Here is a 15,600-nt window from a genome sequence, read left to right as displayed (position 1 = left end):
TGCTGTTGCTGCAAATAATTTTGAACTGAAACTTAGCACAATTCAAATGACACAATAGTTTGTCCAGTTTGATGGTTTGCAGGACGAGGATCCAGACACTCATTTAGCAAATTTTCTGGAATTCTACGATACCTTTAACATCAATGGCATTTCTAACGATGCCATTCACCTTCAGTTATTTCCATTTTCACAATGGAATAAGGCTAAACAGTGGTTGAACTCATTACCACGAGGGTCAATTACTACTTGGGAACAAATGACCGAAATTTTTTTACTTTGTGATGCTAAAACGGAAAAGTTGAGGAATGATATCTCTTCTTTTGTGCAGATGGATTTAGAAACACTTTATGATGCATGAGAGAGATACAAAAATTTATTGAGAAGATGCCCTCACCATGGGTTACCTCTTTGGCTACAGGTTCAAACTTTCTACAACGGTTTGAATCCTTCAACTAGACAAATGATCGACGCAGCTGCCGGTGGAACCATCAATAACAAGATACCTAAAGAGGCTTATGAGTTCATAGAAGAGATGTCACTGAACAATTATGAATGGCAAGTCATGAGGAAAAAGCCGACAAAAGCAAATGGCATTTTTAACATCGACTCGGTTACTATGATTTCAAATTAGGTAGAACTCTTGAATTAAAAGATTGATGGTTTATTTGGTTTTAAGCAAGTACAACCAATAATGCAGTGCAATGCAAGTGGAGGTGGAATGAGCAATTCAGAATACCCACCTTACGACCCCAATATGGAGAACGAGCAAATGAATTATATGGGTAATAATCCTTACAGTAACACTTACAATTCAGGTTAGAGGAACCACCCATGGGGAGGCCAAGGGAATCATAGACCACAACCCCCTCCAGGCTTCCAACAACAACCTTACCAGTAAGAGAAAAAGTCAAACCTTAAGAAAATGATGACAAAGTTTATTTCAGTAGTGGAAGCTCAGTTTTAAAACACTGAAACTGCACTTAAAAATCAGCAAGCATCAATTCAAGGGCTCGAGAATCAAATAGAACAGCTAGCTAAGATGATTTCAGAGAGACCACCAGGAAGTCTACATAATAACACCAAACACAATCCAAAAGAGCATGTGAAAGCAGTTACACTAAAGAGTAGGAAAGTGTTAGCTGAATCTGAAAAAAAGATGCCACAAGAAGTTAACATAAAAGAAGATAAGGAGGTAAAACCTAAAACAAGTCAAAAATCGATGCTGAGGGAATATAAACCACCAATTCTATATCCAGCAAAGTTGAAGAAAGACCGCATGGGTGCACAATTCGATAAATTTATTAAACTTTTTAAACAATTGCATATTAACTTACCTTTTGTTGAAGCTATCTCGCAGATGCCTACATATGCAAAATTTTTGAAGGAGCTTTTAACAAATAAAAGGAAGTTTGAAGAGTTGTCTACAGTAGAACTCAACGAGGAGTGCTCAGCCATACTCCAAAATAAATTGCCAACCAAACTGAAAGATCTAGGAAGTTTTACTATTCCCTGCTTAATTAGTAGTTTAAATGTAGAGAATACGCTACCTGATTTAGGTGCTAGCATTAATTTGATGCCTTACAAAATGTTCAAGCAACTTGGCCTTGGGGAACCAAAACTTACTAGGATGAGTATTCAACTAGCTGACAGAACTGTTAAATATCCTAATGGTATTATCGAGGATGTACTCGTAAAAGTAGATAAATTTATATTCCCTATTGATTTTGTTGTGCTTGACATGGATGAGGATGTTGAGGTGCCTTTAATTCTAGGTCGCCCATTTTTAGCCACTGCTAGGGCTGTTATTGATGTGGGTGAAGGTAAACTTGTGCTTAGGGTAGGTGACGAAGAGATTATTTTTAAAATTTATGATGCCATGAGATTTTCTAAAGAACAAGATGACTCCTGTTATTTTATTGATTCTATTGATCATACTACTCAAGATTCTTTGCAGGAAATCATACATAAGGACACGTTGGAACTGTGTCTTGCCCAAGGAGAGGACATAAATAACAATAATTCTGCGATAGGTAAGACAAAAACTAAACTTAATTCTAATTAGCCTTCACTGAGACAGAAGGGTTATGAAGGTATTGAGGTAAACAATGAATTAAAATTAAAACCCTCGGTTGAAGAACCTCCTAAATTGGAATCGAAGCAACTACCAAATCACCTAGAATATGCGTTTCTTGAAAATAATTCCATATTACAAGTGATCATTACTTCAAATTTACAGCTAACTGAAAAAGACGAATTACTTCAAGTATTGAAGGAGCATAAAAGAGCTATAGCTTGGAACATTTCTGACATAAGAGGGATTATTCCTTCTTTCTGCGTACATAAAATTGTAATGAAAGATGAATATAAACCTTACGTGCAAGCTCAAAGACGACTGAATCCTAGCATGAAAAAAGTCGTAAAAGCTGAGGAAATTAAACTTCTAGATGCTGGAATTATTGATCCTATTTCTGACAATTCTTGGGTGAGTCCTGTGTAGGTTGTCCCTAAGAAAGGAGGCATGACTATTGTGACTAATGAGAAGAATAAATTAATCCCAACACGAACAGTCACGGGAAGGAGAGTTTGTATTGACTATAAAAAATTGAACGATGCCACAAGAATAGATCACTTCCCCTTACCATTCATTGATCAGATGTTGGAAAGACTATCTGGGCATATGTATTATTGCTTCCTAGATGGACTCTCTGGTTATTTCCAAATCCTAATAGCTCCTGAGGACCAAGAGAAAATGACATTTAAATGTCCATACAGTATGTTTGCTTATCAACAAATGCCTTTTGAATTATATAATACCCCTGCTACTTTTCAGCGATGCATGTTGGCTATTTTTGATGAAATCGTAAAAGACATTATGAAGGTATTTATGGATGACTTCTTGGTATTCGGTAACTCTTTCCATTTTTGCCTTAAAAATTTAAAAAGAGTTCTAATAAGATGTGAGGAAACAAACCTTGTACTGAATTGAGAAAAATGTCACTTCATGGTTCATGAAGGGATTGTGTTAGGCCACAAAATTTCTAGCAAAGGGATCGAGGTTGACAAATCAAAAGTCAAAACTATTGAGAAATTACCTCCCCCTAATTCAGTTAAGGCTATTCAAAGCTTTTTAGGTCATGCTAGATTTTATAGAAGATTTATTAAAGATTTTTCTAAAATAGCTAAGCCTTTAACGAATTCTCTAGAAAAAGATGTGCCTTTCAATTGTAGTTGCACCTGATTGGAATTTACCCTTTGAACTAATATGTGATGCGAGTGATTTTGTAGTAGGTGCGGTTCTTAGACAGCGAAAAGGCAAGCATTTTCAACCAGTCTATTATGCTAGCAAGATATTGACGCCGCACAATAAAATTATATGACGACTAAGAAAGAATTGTTGGCTATGGTTTTTGCATTCGATAAATTTAGACCATATTTAATATTATTTAAAGTTTTCATTTACACTGACCATTCAGCACTTCGATACCTCCTTACTAAAATAGATGCAAAACCTCGACTAATAAGATGGATTTTATTGTTGCAGGAATTTGATTTAGAAATTCAAGATAAGAAGTGAGCAAAAAATCTTGCAGTAGATCATCTATCCAGATTAGAAAACCCACATCTCAAGGAGTTTGGTGAACATGAGATAAATGACTCATTCCCTGAAGAACAACTCTTTGCTATATCTAACTCTGAGGAACCTTGGTTTGCAGATATTGCAAATTATTTAGCTGCAAATGTTACACCAAAAGGGTTCACACATCAGCAAAAAAAAACGATTCTTCACTGACGTGAAAAACTATTTTGGGGAAGATCCTTTTCTTTTCCGCATATGTGTAGATTAAGTAATTAGAAGATGCATCACAAAGTTAGAAGCAATTAAGATCTTGGAACACTGCCACTCAGGACCAATTGGAGGACATTACAGTAGGACTAGGACCACACATAAAACACTCAAATTAGGTTTTTATTATCCCACACTATTCAAAGATGCCAATAGGTACGCTATTTCTTGTGATAAATGCCAACGAACAAGTGAAAAGATATTGATGCAGCTGAACAAGTTAGATGAATGGCGAACTAATGCGTATGAGAACTCACGATTATACAGGGAAGTAACGAAGTGCCGTCATGATGCTCGTTTAAAGTAACACAAGCAATTTGAAGCTGGAGATCTTGTTCTACTATACAACTCAAGGCTCAAATTGTTTCTTGGGAAGCTAAAATCCAGATGGTCAGGTCCATTCGTAGTCCAAACTATTTTTCCATATGGTACAGTAGAGGTAAGTCATTCAACCCACGGTACTTTCAAGGTAAATGGACATCTTCTCAAACTATATAATGGTAAGGATTTTAAAGATAAGGGAGAGGAGCTACGGCTCCGCGAACCTGCCTAAATGAGCCCACAAGGTAAAAGCCGAGCTTAGACTTTAAATAAGCACTCCTTGGGAGGCAACCCGAGCACTAACCCCACTAAATAACTTTAATTTTTTTCCATTTGTCATAATTTAATTGCAGGCATTTTTGACACACATGGCCGAACACACGGACTTGTCATAGGCAGTATGCTCACCAAGGAATGAAGACACGGGCGTGTCCATGGCTGTGTTAAAACAGGACAAACATTTTTCCCAAGATAGGATGACACGCGGGCTGTGATAAATAGCCATGGCCGTGCGATACAGCTGTATGCACCACACAGCTAAGGGACACGGGCGTGTCTCAGACCGTGTTGAAACTGCACTTCAATTCCCCAAAAATCAGTAGAGGCACGACATGCGTTAAATCACCACGGTCGTGCCTAAAAGCTGTGGGCAATTCTGATTACATAACACGGGCGTGTTGGAACTATCACGAGCATAGTAAAAGCGAACGAATTAGCACATGGCTGTACAATGCAGCCGTGTGGGATACACGACCTAGACACACAGGCGTGTCCACAAGCCGTGTGCAACACTAACTTAAATCATCATACCATAAGCACAAATCAAAGACAAGTGCATGTTGGGCCGAGCACGGGCGTGGGAGAAGCGAACGAACGAGCGCACGGCCGTGCGACTTGGCCGTACGCTCCACACAGCCTTGGGACACGGGCGTGGCCACAGGTCGTGGACGATACTGACTTACAATTTCATGAAAACCATGGGCTAGGAACATGACACACGGTCGTGTGGTCCAAAACAAGGCCTCCACGATCGTGTCCCCCTTTTAAATCAAATCTCTAACCCTAATTTTCCCCTATTCCTATATAAACACTCCACTATTAACTCATCCCACCCACTTTTCACTATTCATCATTTCCACTCCAGCCACTATTCTCCGACAAGCTGCCGGCGACTAACCCTCCCCATTCTCCTTTCCTCCTCACACTTGTCCCTCATCCCTTCTCCCTCATTGTTCACCCCCCACAGCCCACAAAACCTCTCCTCTCCTCCCTCCTTCCCCCTTCCACTCACACAACCACCGATACCTTCAACCGGTAACATTGGCCGTTCAACCACCGTACACCGTCACGACCACCACCAACCACCACTATCAGTTTCCTTTATTGCACCTCTAATTGCTTTACATTATATTAGTTGTTTTATTACTATTATTATTTTTAGTATTATTACTCGTATTACTTTATTCCTGTTTATCCTATTAATCCTATACATTGTTATTGCTTCACTGATATTACTGGTTCTTATTGATAACTTTATGCCTAAGTTAGTTTTAAATGTTTACAATACTCTGCATTTATATTTTAGGGTCATTTGTTTTGTTGATTTAATACATATTTTGCTGGCTCATTTATATATATATTCAGTAATCATTTAGTTAGTTTTCTACTAGGTATTTAGAGTCTACTTATTTTGTCTGCTTGATTAAAGTTGAATTTGGATGCTTACTAGTTTACCCATTATGTTGATTTGTCCAAATTGAATTTTGTGTTTACTTTCACAGGACACTATGACAAATACTCACGGGAAAAAGTCTGCAGTCCCCGTTTCTAAAAAGCGGAAAGGCCCAGGAGTGACATCATCAGGTTCCACCACTGAGATACGCCATCCATTCTTTCAATTTCCACTAGAACCCCAGGAGGAATTATTTTAGATTTTACGTGCCCGACCCCTTGGTGTGGGCCGATCCATCGATTGGGCTGTATTAGAGCAAGTCCACCTGGCTGACTTAGTTCGGGCCCTTTTTGGTATCGATCCTTGGGACCGGTTCTTCAACATTATTGAGCCAACATACCTAGAGCTCACTTTGGAACTTTACTCGACCTTTCAGTTACAGATGGTTATGGTAGAGTACGACGACCTAGGCACAGTCCAATTTCATCTTGGCAGTCTTGTGCGGTAATTGAGTGACCCAAAATTTAAAGTTACCTTGGAACTTTATACAAACGACTTCATAGAGACCGACAATTTTCCCCATCTCTACCGTCACATCCATTACACATCTTCCTCTTGTTGGGCAACCCTCATGCCTACTACCGACATCTATGATCCCAGCCGCTCTAAGGCATCGGCTCTCTCTCCAACATTGTGATACCTCCACGCCCTTTTAGCTTACACCTTAACAGGGGGACGAGAGAGCACTAGCGTCGTTAACACTCACGATGCATACTTTCTATGGAGCATGAGGTAAGGGCATATTTTCGATCTCGCATACTTTATTGCCCTTGCCTTTCACCATCAGAGCGAACAGCATCGAAAGGGAGTCATCAGCATCGACCTTTACGTGATTCGACTAGCTCGACACTTTGGGCTCCTGAACACATCAGCACAGTCCTTATCGCTCACACTTATGGGCCAGATGTCCCCACAGGGAATCTCAAGTATGCTCCACATGAGGATGATAGAGCATCGTCGTGGGTTCGATCCTCCTCAATACCGACTAGCACGAGTCACCGATGAGGATGACCCTAAGGATATTCCTAACGATATCCCTTCATTTCATGAGGACCCACATTCTTCGCCATCGCCAAGTCACCGACCAGTTCATGCGGCTACTTCATTGACATAAAATTCTGACCACCTAGATCTATTTGAGTAATATTGCACTCGGAGATTCGATGGCATAGAGGCGACTCTACAACAGATTTGCCAGGATTTCCACATTTCGCCTCCAGCACCACCACCTCACGATCCAGCTGCCGATTAGGACCTTTAAGTCCATTTATTTTCACTTTAGTTGCTTTTCCTTTTGTTTTTATTTTCCCTTTTATATCTATTTCTATTTCCATTTTTTATGTTCTAAAAAGACTTTAAATATCTTAATTTTATGGCTATCTTTCTATGAGTAACCATAACAACCCGATCAATATAACTCCCTAAAATATTACTAGTGCTATCGCAGTTTCAAAAGGTTCAATCGATTGGTGCTATTCAGGAATATACCAACAATCTTATGTGGTGGCTATGTCCTCCTCGACCACGATCATAGCCACCACAACAACGACCACCACGATAACCTCTTCGCTTGGCGCTGTGATTGTGGAACCCAACCTCTACCACTACTTTCACCTTTGCCTAGTTCCACATGCACTTCATTCACAATGACTATGAACCTGCTTTCACTACTCCAAGGACTACATCCAAATTCAGGATTGTTTCACTTCTCCCCATATTATATGATATTATGCTTGTGTTATTATTATCTATCTTTGTACATTGAGGATAATGTACATCTTAAGTGTAGGGAGGTTATTTTTATGATTATCAAAAAATCCCTAAATAATTGTCTCATAATATTGGAGTGAATTCTGATTGATTTATAATTTTTATTTATATGTTTTGAATTAAAACATAGGTAATTATGCATTGATATCTCACTTTAAGACGTTAAAGAATCAAGCATGATAAGTTGACTTTTGAGAATTAAAATTGCTAGGTTATTTCCCTGAATTAAGGTCTTATCTTAAAGTTTTGAATTCACAGGATTGACATCAAAAGCCATAATTTTTGTGAGATCTTGAGCCTTTAGAGCATATACCCTTTCTTGCTCACTTTTATTGCTGCTTATAAGTGTGGCAATACTGATTTGTGTTATTCTAGAACTTGCTTCGATTATACATGTCGAGACCACACCATTGATTTGATATACCGAGATGATAAAGGCACTTAGGTTTTAACCCACTCACTCCCTAAAAATCCTACCCATATAATTGACCCTTAGTGAACCCGTTTGAGCCTTAACCATTGTTTTTTTCTTTTCCCCTTAATGTTAACCCACAACATAACCCTTTTTGATTCGTTAAGAATTTCTCCCTTTTTATTAACTCCCTTTTTATTGAGATTTGATTTGATTAGTTACCTAACTATGCTCGTTCATTTTAAATGTTGAATTATTTCTTATTATGTACTTTCCATTATTGTACTTGTCTTATTCTTAAAAAAATCATATAATTACATATTGTTAGAAAAAGCTCAGATACGTTAGTGTTATATTATTGAGAAAAAGCTCACTTCATTCGTTTGGGCACTTGTTTGTAATTTAGCAATTAGCTTTATTTTTTTAAGTTTGGTAATTTATTAAATTAATCTCGATTCTAACCCTCATTTTCAGCTTTTATCCACACCTTTAACCCAAGCCCCATTACAACCCTGTTAAAGACCTTTTGATTTGTGTATCATCTCATTTATAGTGTTGGAGATGTGATTTTCATGCAAGCCTATGGTAATAATTTTTCATGTTTGACTATTGAGTGCTTAATTATTGGACCTTAAACACTTTACGTGATTTGAGTGAATCTTTAATGAGGATGTCAACCCTTGTCAATTTGGAATTAAAGGTAATTACTTAAATAAAGGGGGATACCTATGATTTTATGATTAAAATGCTCAACTTGGATTGTTTGAAACTTTGATGTTCTTTTAGTTGAATTCTCAATGCATGATTATCTGTGGATTACTTCAAAACATTATTGATGAGAATTATAAGTTAAGAAGAATTAATTTTAATTGTGAGTTGAGAATTTTGCTTGAGGACAAGTAAATACTTAAGTGTGGGGAGATTTGATAAACCATAATATATACATATTTTTTAGCCCATGCTTGGTATATTTTTGGAAGGTTTATCATAGGAGTTAATGAATTTGATGCTTCTAATCCTTTAATTTCATGTTTTATACTCATGAGAGCTTAGTATAATAAAAAGAGCAAGAAACGGGCTAAAAATAGACAAAATGGGCCTAATTCAATGTTTCATACGGCTTAGGCAGTTCCACACTGGTAATCCACACGCTCGTGTGTGACATATGGGTAGGTCACACGCCCGTGTGTCATGACCGTGTCGACTAAAAACCAACTCAAATTTACACACAACTTGAGCACCTTCATACGGCCTTGTCCCTGTCGAACCTAATCTAATTCTACTCGAAAAAGGCTAATTTTTAGGGTTTTAAAGCATTCCAAAGTTATATAAACACCCTAGAAGAGGATCAAAAGGGGGAACGTAGAATAGAAAGCAGAAAATACTCGAAGACAGCCATTGAAATCAGCTTAGAAGTAAGATCTACTTCAAGAATGAATATCTCCATTCAATTTACTTAGAAGTTCTTTGGGTTTCTTTATGTTTTGTTGTTTTCCCAATTTTGAGATGTTTTCCCCTATCATTATGAACTAAACTCCTTAAATACCTAGGAAAGATGAAGCTTAAGACAGATCTTATTACTATTTGAATTATATGATAAATACTTGTTCTTATTCTTAATTGTGAGTTTTAATCCTTATTTTAATATTTCAGGAATTTAAATCAGATTTTGATCTGCTTATTCAGTAGAGCAAAACTCTTTCTTTAAGATTAGATCCCCTATAATTAAGCGGAGTTGCATGCAATCCAAGAGATAGGACGACATAAATCTGTCGGATTAAAGTCAAATCTAATATGGGAATCCATAAATCGAGTTAATGCGACAATATGGGTTTTAATTAGAAAGAGATTTCAGTTAATAAACCTAGAGTCAGTTGTTTTTAGTCTCGAAGAGATAATAACATAAATCGGGGATTTCTACAGATTAAGTCTAGTGAATAAATCGTCTAATTCAGAAGTAATAAGTGAATTCTAGGTGGATTCTTCTTTGAGTATTGTCTTCTCCATCGGTTTTCCAAAAGTATTTTTCAACTTTCATCTCTGTCGTATTTTTTAAGACAATTAGATAATTAGTATTAGTTTAAAAACATCCCTTTAATTCGTAGGCTAGATAATAGAAAGATAATAATTACTAGTACTTTTAATCCTTATGGATAAAATATTTGCAGTCTCACCATAAGTATACTACTGTTCGATAGGTGCGCTTGCCTTAGTCAAGTTTATTGTTAGTTTAGCGACCATCATACCCTCCTCAACCGATAACCACCATTGATATGCCTCATCGTGAAGCAAAGAGACTGCATCCTTCAGTTTCTGCTTGGAAGTACAATCTAGATCACTCATGATCCTCTCGGTGGCCTCCAACCAATACTCGGCCACAGTAGGGGCGACTCTAGTGACACCCCTAAATAGCTCAACACCATTAGACTGGAGTCATTCAGTTACCAACCCTAGGCCCTCAGATCCAGAATGGTGTCCAGCGACCCTCTCCAATATCCTTAACATGGCTTGGGACAATGTGTCATCCCCAACCGAACAACTTTAAGACCCAGTCTCAGTAGCAGGCAAAACTAGTGTCTCACTCGTATCTAAGTTTGGCATGCTACCCAGATACGACCTCTACCGCGACCACGAATACCATGTCTATGAATTCCACGAGCGCTCATCGCAAATTTCAAATTTTATCTATAATATAAAATTTTATGCATCAATTCCAGTATTTATTAGCAGATATTTTAAGCACAAATTATCAGAAGTTTAGAATTGTTTTTAGAGGTTTCAATCCCTATCTATTTTAGTACAGTTTCAAAAAGTACTATTTACAGTATTTTTAGAATATTTTATCAAAAGTTCAGAAATACTTACAAGATTGGCACCGAAGACTCAGTATACCACATATTTTCTCAAATTATCCAATTTTTTTGAAAATTAGTTCTTTTTTAAATGTAATTTTGTAACCCAAAGTTTCATAGCCCGAGTTTTGTAACGTGGCTCTGATGCCACTACATGTAACACTTCAGATCTGGCCTATACGTTATGACCAAATCTGAAAATGTCACAAAGAAGGGTTTTGAAAACAAGGTCGATACGATATATCATTTCAGTTTTATATCTCATTTTCGCTTATATCAATTGTCAAAAACGTTATTTAATTATATAATTTGCCAAAACATTATTTACAATAGGAGTTATAAAAAACATTATTATTTTTGAAAATCCTATTTGTAGTTTCGAAAAACCCTTGATTTCGTTAAAAACCATGGTTTTAGATATCCGTTGCAACTAAAATGTTAAACTAAAAATCCAAATTCCAAAGTTAAACCAAATAGTCTGGAGAGTTTAATTATTACAAAACTCTAGAAATAATCCTTAAAATCAAAATAAAATCATAATCATAAACCACTATAACTCGTGGTCACCAAGAGGCTCCGTCCCACTGATCCGCCTAAGTCTGTGGATTACCTAAATAGAACAGACAAACAGACATGAATTTTAGTAAACTCAATGTGTAACCCAACAGAAGTAGGTATAAAATTTATACAGAAATTAGATATACATTCAGATTCAGATCAGACCTAAATCTTTTACAGAAATAGATAACAGATTCAGATATGTGGAATCCTACTCCTATCCTCTACACACCATCTCCAACCATCCCAACACACCATGTGGGGTTAAAAATACTCACCCATCACTACACACTATATTGTGTCATTATGACACATATCAGATAATATGCAGCCAAGCTGCCAGAATATCTGCTGAGGGTCGCCTTTTAGAACACTTCCTTCATATATACAATCCTCCCCAAAAGCAGATACAGAATACAGATTCAGATACAGATGTAACATGCTTATCATGCTTGTGTACAAATATCAAAAATACATATATCAGAATAGCCAGACATACATAAAAATGTCCTACTCAGAACATACTATCAAAATATCAAATCATATAATCTAGGGTTTGGTTAGCCTGTACCGACCCTACGATAGGCCCACGGTTGATTGAGACGACTCGTGCAACCCTAGAAAAAATTTAAAAAGTTTGGGCTTACATGCTCGTGTGAGCCCACACGCTCGTGTGGCCCACACACCCAGATTGGCCTTGCCGTGTGACCCACACGGCCTAGCTCAAAATCCATACACTCGCATGGACCCACACAACCATACTCACACTACCACACGGTCGTGTCTTGCGCACGGCCATGCTTTCGTAGATCACACGACTGTGTCTCGCACAAGACCAACCACACGAGTGACCACATGCCTATGTGGCGTGAACAGAATAGTTTTTTTGGCTTTTGTCAAAGTTTGATTTCTGCATTTCAGATACACACCTGGTACTGTTTTGATGCTACTGCAAACACAAATCCTCCAAAACCTAAAAATTGACATACCAACGCTCAAAATCAGATTTAATACACGATTAAATCGTAACTACAAAACCAACAATAATTCAAAACAAGCGTTCATCACTTACCCCAACAACAATTCAAAACAAGCGTTCATCACAATCAAAACACGAGTTCAACATCAATGAATAATTCAATAAGGCCAAACGGGTTAAAAGGAAAACTCCCTACTTGGGCAAAACATACTACATTTACTTACCAAACGAATAAACACAACGATTCAAAATACCGCAATAAGGAAGCACAATTTTTTGTTAAAATAATGAAGAAAACGAGAAAAATTTTGTTGAAAAGAAAAGGGGAAAAATAGAAGAGGAATAAAAAGAAACGTCAGATTTTCCAAGAAGCGAGAAAGATTTTTGAGAAGACAATTTTTTTCCCAAATTCCACTACATCCACATCCATAACCACCCACTAACTCAGAATCCCACTTCCACCGAACTTCTAACCACCACCGAAGCAAAAATATCTACAACGCACCCACAGGAACTCGAACACAAGACCTCTAACACATTAACTCCTTACCACTGAAGCAGCAGGTTCATTCTGATATGAGTTAACAGACAATTTTATATAAGCCCACCCAACAAGCGCAAGGCTTAGATCCAAAAATAACAAAATTTGGTAAAGGGGAGACTTGAACCAAAGACCTCACACACATACCCAGAACACTTAATCACTAAAGCAAATACACATTTGTGTTATATATTTACAGAAGTAGACATAAATTATTTAGGGCATTACACCACACGAGTGTGTGGGTCAGAAATTGGATTTAATAGACCGTATAAGTTCCTATCTAATTATTTAAGACTGAGTAGTTGATTATCTAAACATATACTAAATGTGATGGTTGTTAATGATATTGATTTGTACTATCTGACTATGAACTATATCTGGGCAACTATGTCTACGTTCTTGATATCTGACTTCTGTAATTTGCATCTGCATTGGATGAGAATTGTGTAATGAAAGAAGAGATCTGTTCTAGTTCAATGGCTAAGCCACAATCTATATTTGTATATGGCTGATAAACCGTAATTTATACATATTTTTATCCCATGCTCAACACATTTATGGATGGTTTCTCCTTAGATTTGGTGAATTCGATGCTCCTAATCCTTTAATTTCGTGTTTTATACTTAGGTAAGCATAGGAGAGTAAAAAAAGCGAGAAACGGGCCGAAAAAGGGGAAAATAGACCCACATAGGAAATCAACACGGCCTAGACTTCCTCACACGAGCATGTCACACGGCGTGTCCCTTTGGCACGATCGAAGCACGACTTACATGGGTAGACTACACGCATGTGCCTATTCAACAGCCTTGACCACTGCCTGGAGTAATCGTACATAGGTGTGCCCCTGCCAAGCCCAAGTATAACCCTATTCGAAAAAGGCCAATTTTGATGGCTCGTAGGCATTGTAAAGCCTATTTAAACACCTGATGAGGCACTTAGGAAGGGGACACGGAATAGGAAGCAAGGAATTACTCAAGGAAAGTCAATTGATCCATCTTAAAAGTCGGATTCATTATCAAGACTGAAGATCTCCCTTCAAGCTCCTTTAGGAGTTTTGGGTTTTCTTATGTTTCGTTATCTTTATGCTTTTGAGATGTTTTCTTTCATAAGTATGAACTAAACTCCCTAAATACCTAAGGGGAATGAAACCTAAGACAGATCTTGTTATTATTATCTGAATTGTATGATAAATATTTGACTTGTTCTTAATTATGTGTTCTTAATTCTTGTTTTAATATTCTAGGATATTGATTCAAGTTAATGCTCTTATTCAGAGGAGAAATAGGCCCTGTCTAAGAGTAAATTTGTCACAATTAAGCAGAGTTGATTGCACGCCTAGAGATAGGGTGATAAGATTTTACCGGATTAGGGTGAAACCTAATAAAGGGATCCATAGATCGAGTTAATGCAACACTAGGGCGTTTATTAGAAAGAGATTTCAATTAACCAACCTAGGGTTAGACGTTATTAGTCTCGAGAGAGATAATAATATAACTTAGGAATTTCTATGGATCAAGTCAAATGAATAAATCGTCTAATTCAGAGTCAAATAACAAGTGAAGTCTAGGTGGAATTTTTTCCTTAGGTATTGTCTTAATCAATTGAATTTTCTAAAAGGTATTTTCCCAAATTTTCTTTCTTTGCATTCTTAGTTTAGTAATTAGTTTAGTTAACCAATCCTCTTAATTTTTAGGCTAGATAATAAGAAGAAAGTAATTACTAGTACTCTTGGTTCCTTTGGGTTCGACAATCCGGTCTTTCTAAAGCTATACTACTGTTCGATAAGTACACTTGCCTTGATCGTGATAATAGTTAGTTTCAAGAACGATTAATTATAAATTTTTAAAACCTGTCGCGAATATCAAGTTTTTGGTGCTGTTGCCAGGGAACTAGAATATTAGGAACACTCGATTTTTATTACTTTAGCCATTTACTTTATTTATAATTTAAGTTTTTATTTTCTTTTCTAATTTTTTCTTTTATTTTCTTCCGACAGGTTTTTCTAATTTATGACCAGAAGAAACCCGTCAGGACCATTACTCTTTGACGGTGAAATTGATCGCACAATTCGCAGAAACTGAAGAGAAATAAGGTGAAGCTTAAGATACACAGAGGAGGAGCAAGAGGAAGACATCCACACCACAACCGAGGAAATGGCGACAATTAGGAAAATTCGATACCTCCTGCGATTTTCGCTAATCCAGTAAATCAGAATCATGCTCCACTCACTATGTATGATTATGCTAAACCAAATTTAACTGGAATTGAGTCAAGTATAGTTAGGTCTACTATTGCTACAAATAACTTTGAACTGAAACCTAACACAATTCAAATGATACAGTAATTTGTTCAGTTTGATGGTTTTCATGATGAGGATCCAAACGCTCACTTGGCAATTTTTCTAGAACTATGCGATACATTTAAAATCAATGGTGTTTCTGATGACACCATTCACCTTCAGTTATTCCCTTTTTCATTGAGGAATAAAGCTAAACAATGGTTGAACTCGTTACCACGAGGGTCAATCACTACTTGGGAACAGATGTCAAAATTTTTTATTAAAATATTTTCCGCCGACTAAAACAGCC

General features: G+C 37.1%; 1 non-coding gene across 1 annotated transcript; it reads right to left on the bottom strand.

Moving 5' to 3' along the window:
* Positions 1 to 295: 295 nt before the first annotated feature.
* On the bottom strand, positions 296 to 402 carry LOC128284673 (small nucleolar RNA R71). Its single transcript, XR_008275095.1, has one exon. It is a non-coding gene; the product is annotated as a small nucleolar RNA R71 (small nucleolar RNA).
* Positions 403 to 15,600: the final 15,198 nt, after the last annotated feature.

The sequence above is a fragment of the Gossypium arboreum genome, chromosome 11, assembly GCF_025698485.1.
Source record: "Gossypium arboreum isolate Shixiya-1 chromosome 11, ASM2569848v2, whole genome shotgun sequence".
In the NCBI taxonomy this organism is placed as follows: domain Eukaryota; kingdom Viridiplantae; phylum Streptophyta; class Magnoliopsida; order Malvales; family Malvaceae; genus Gossypium; species Gossypium arboreum.
This window is presented reverse-complemented; position numbering and strand designations above follow the sequence as displayed.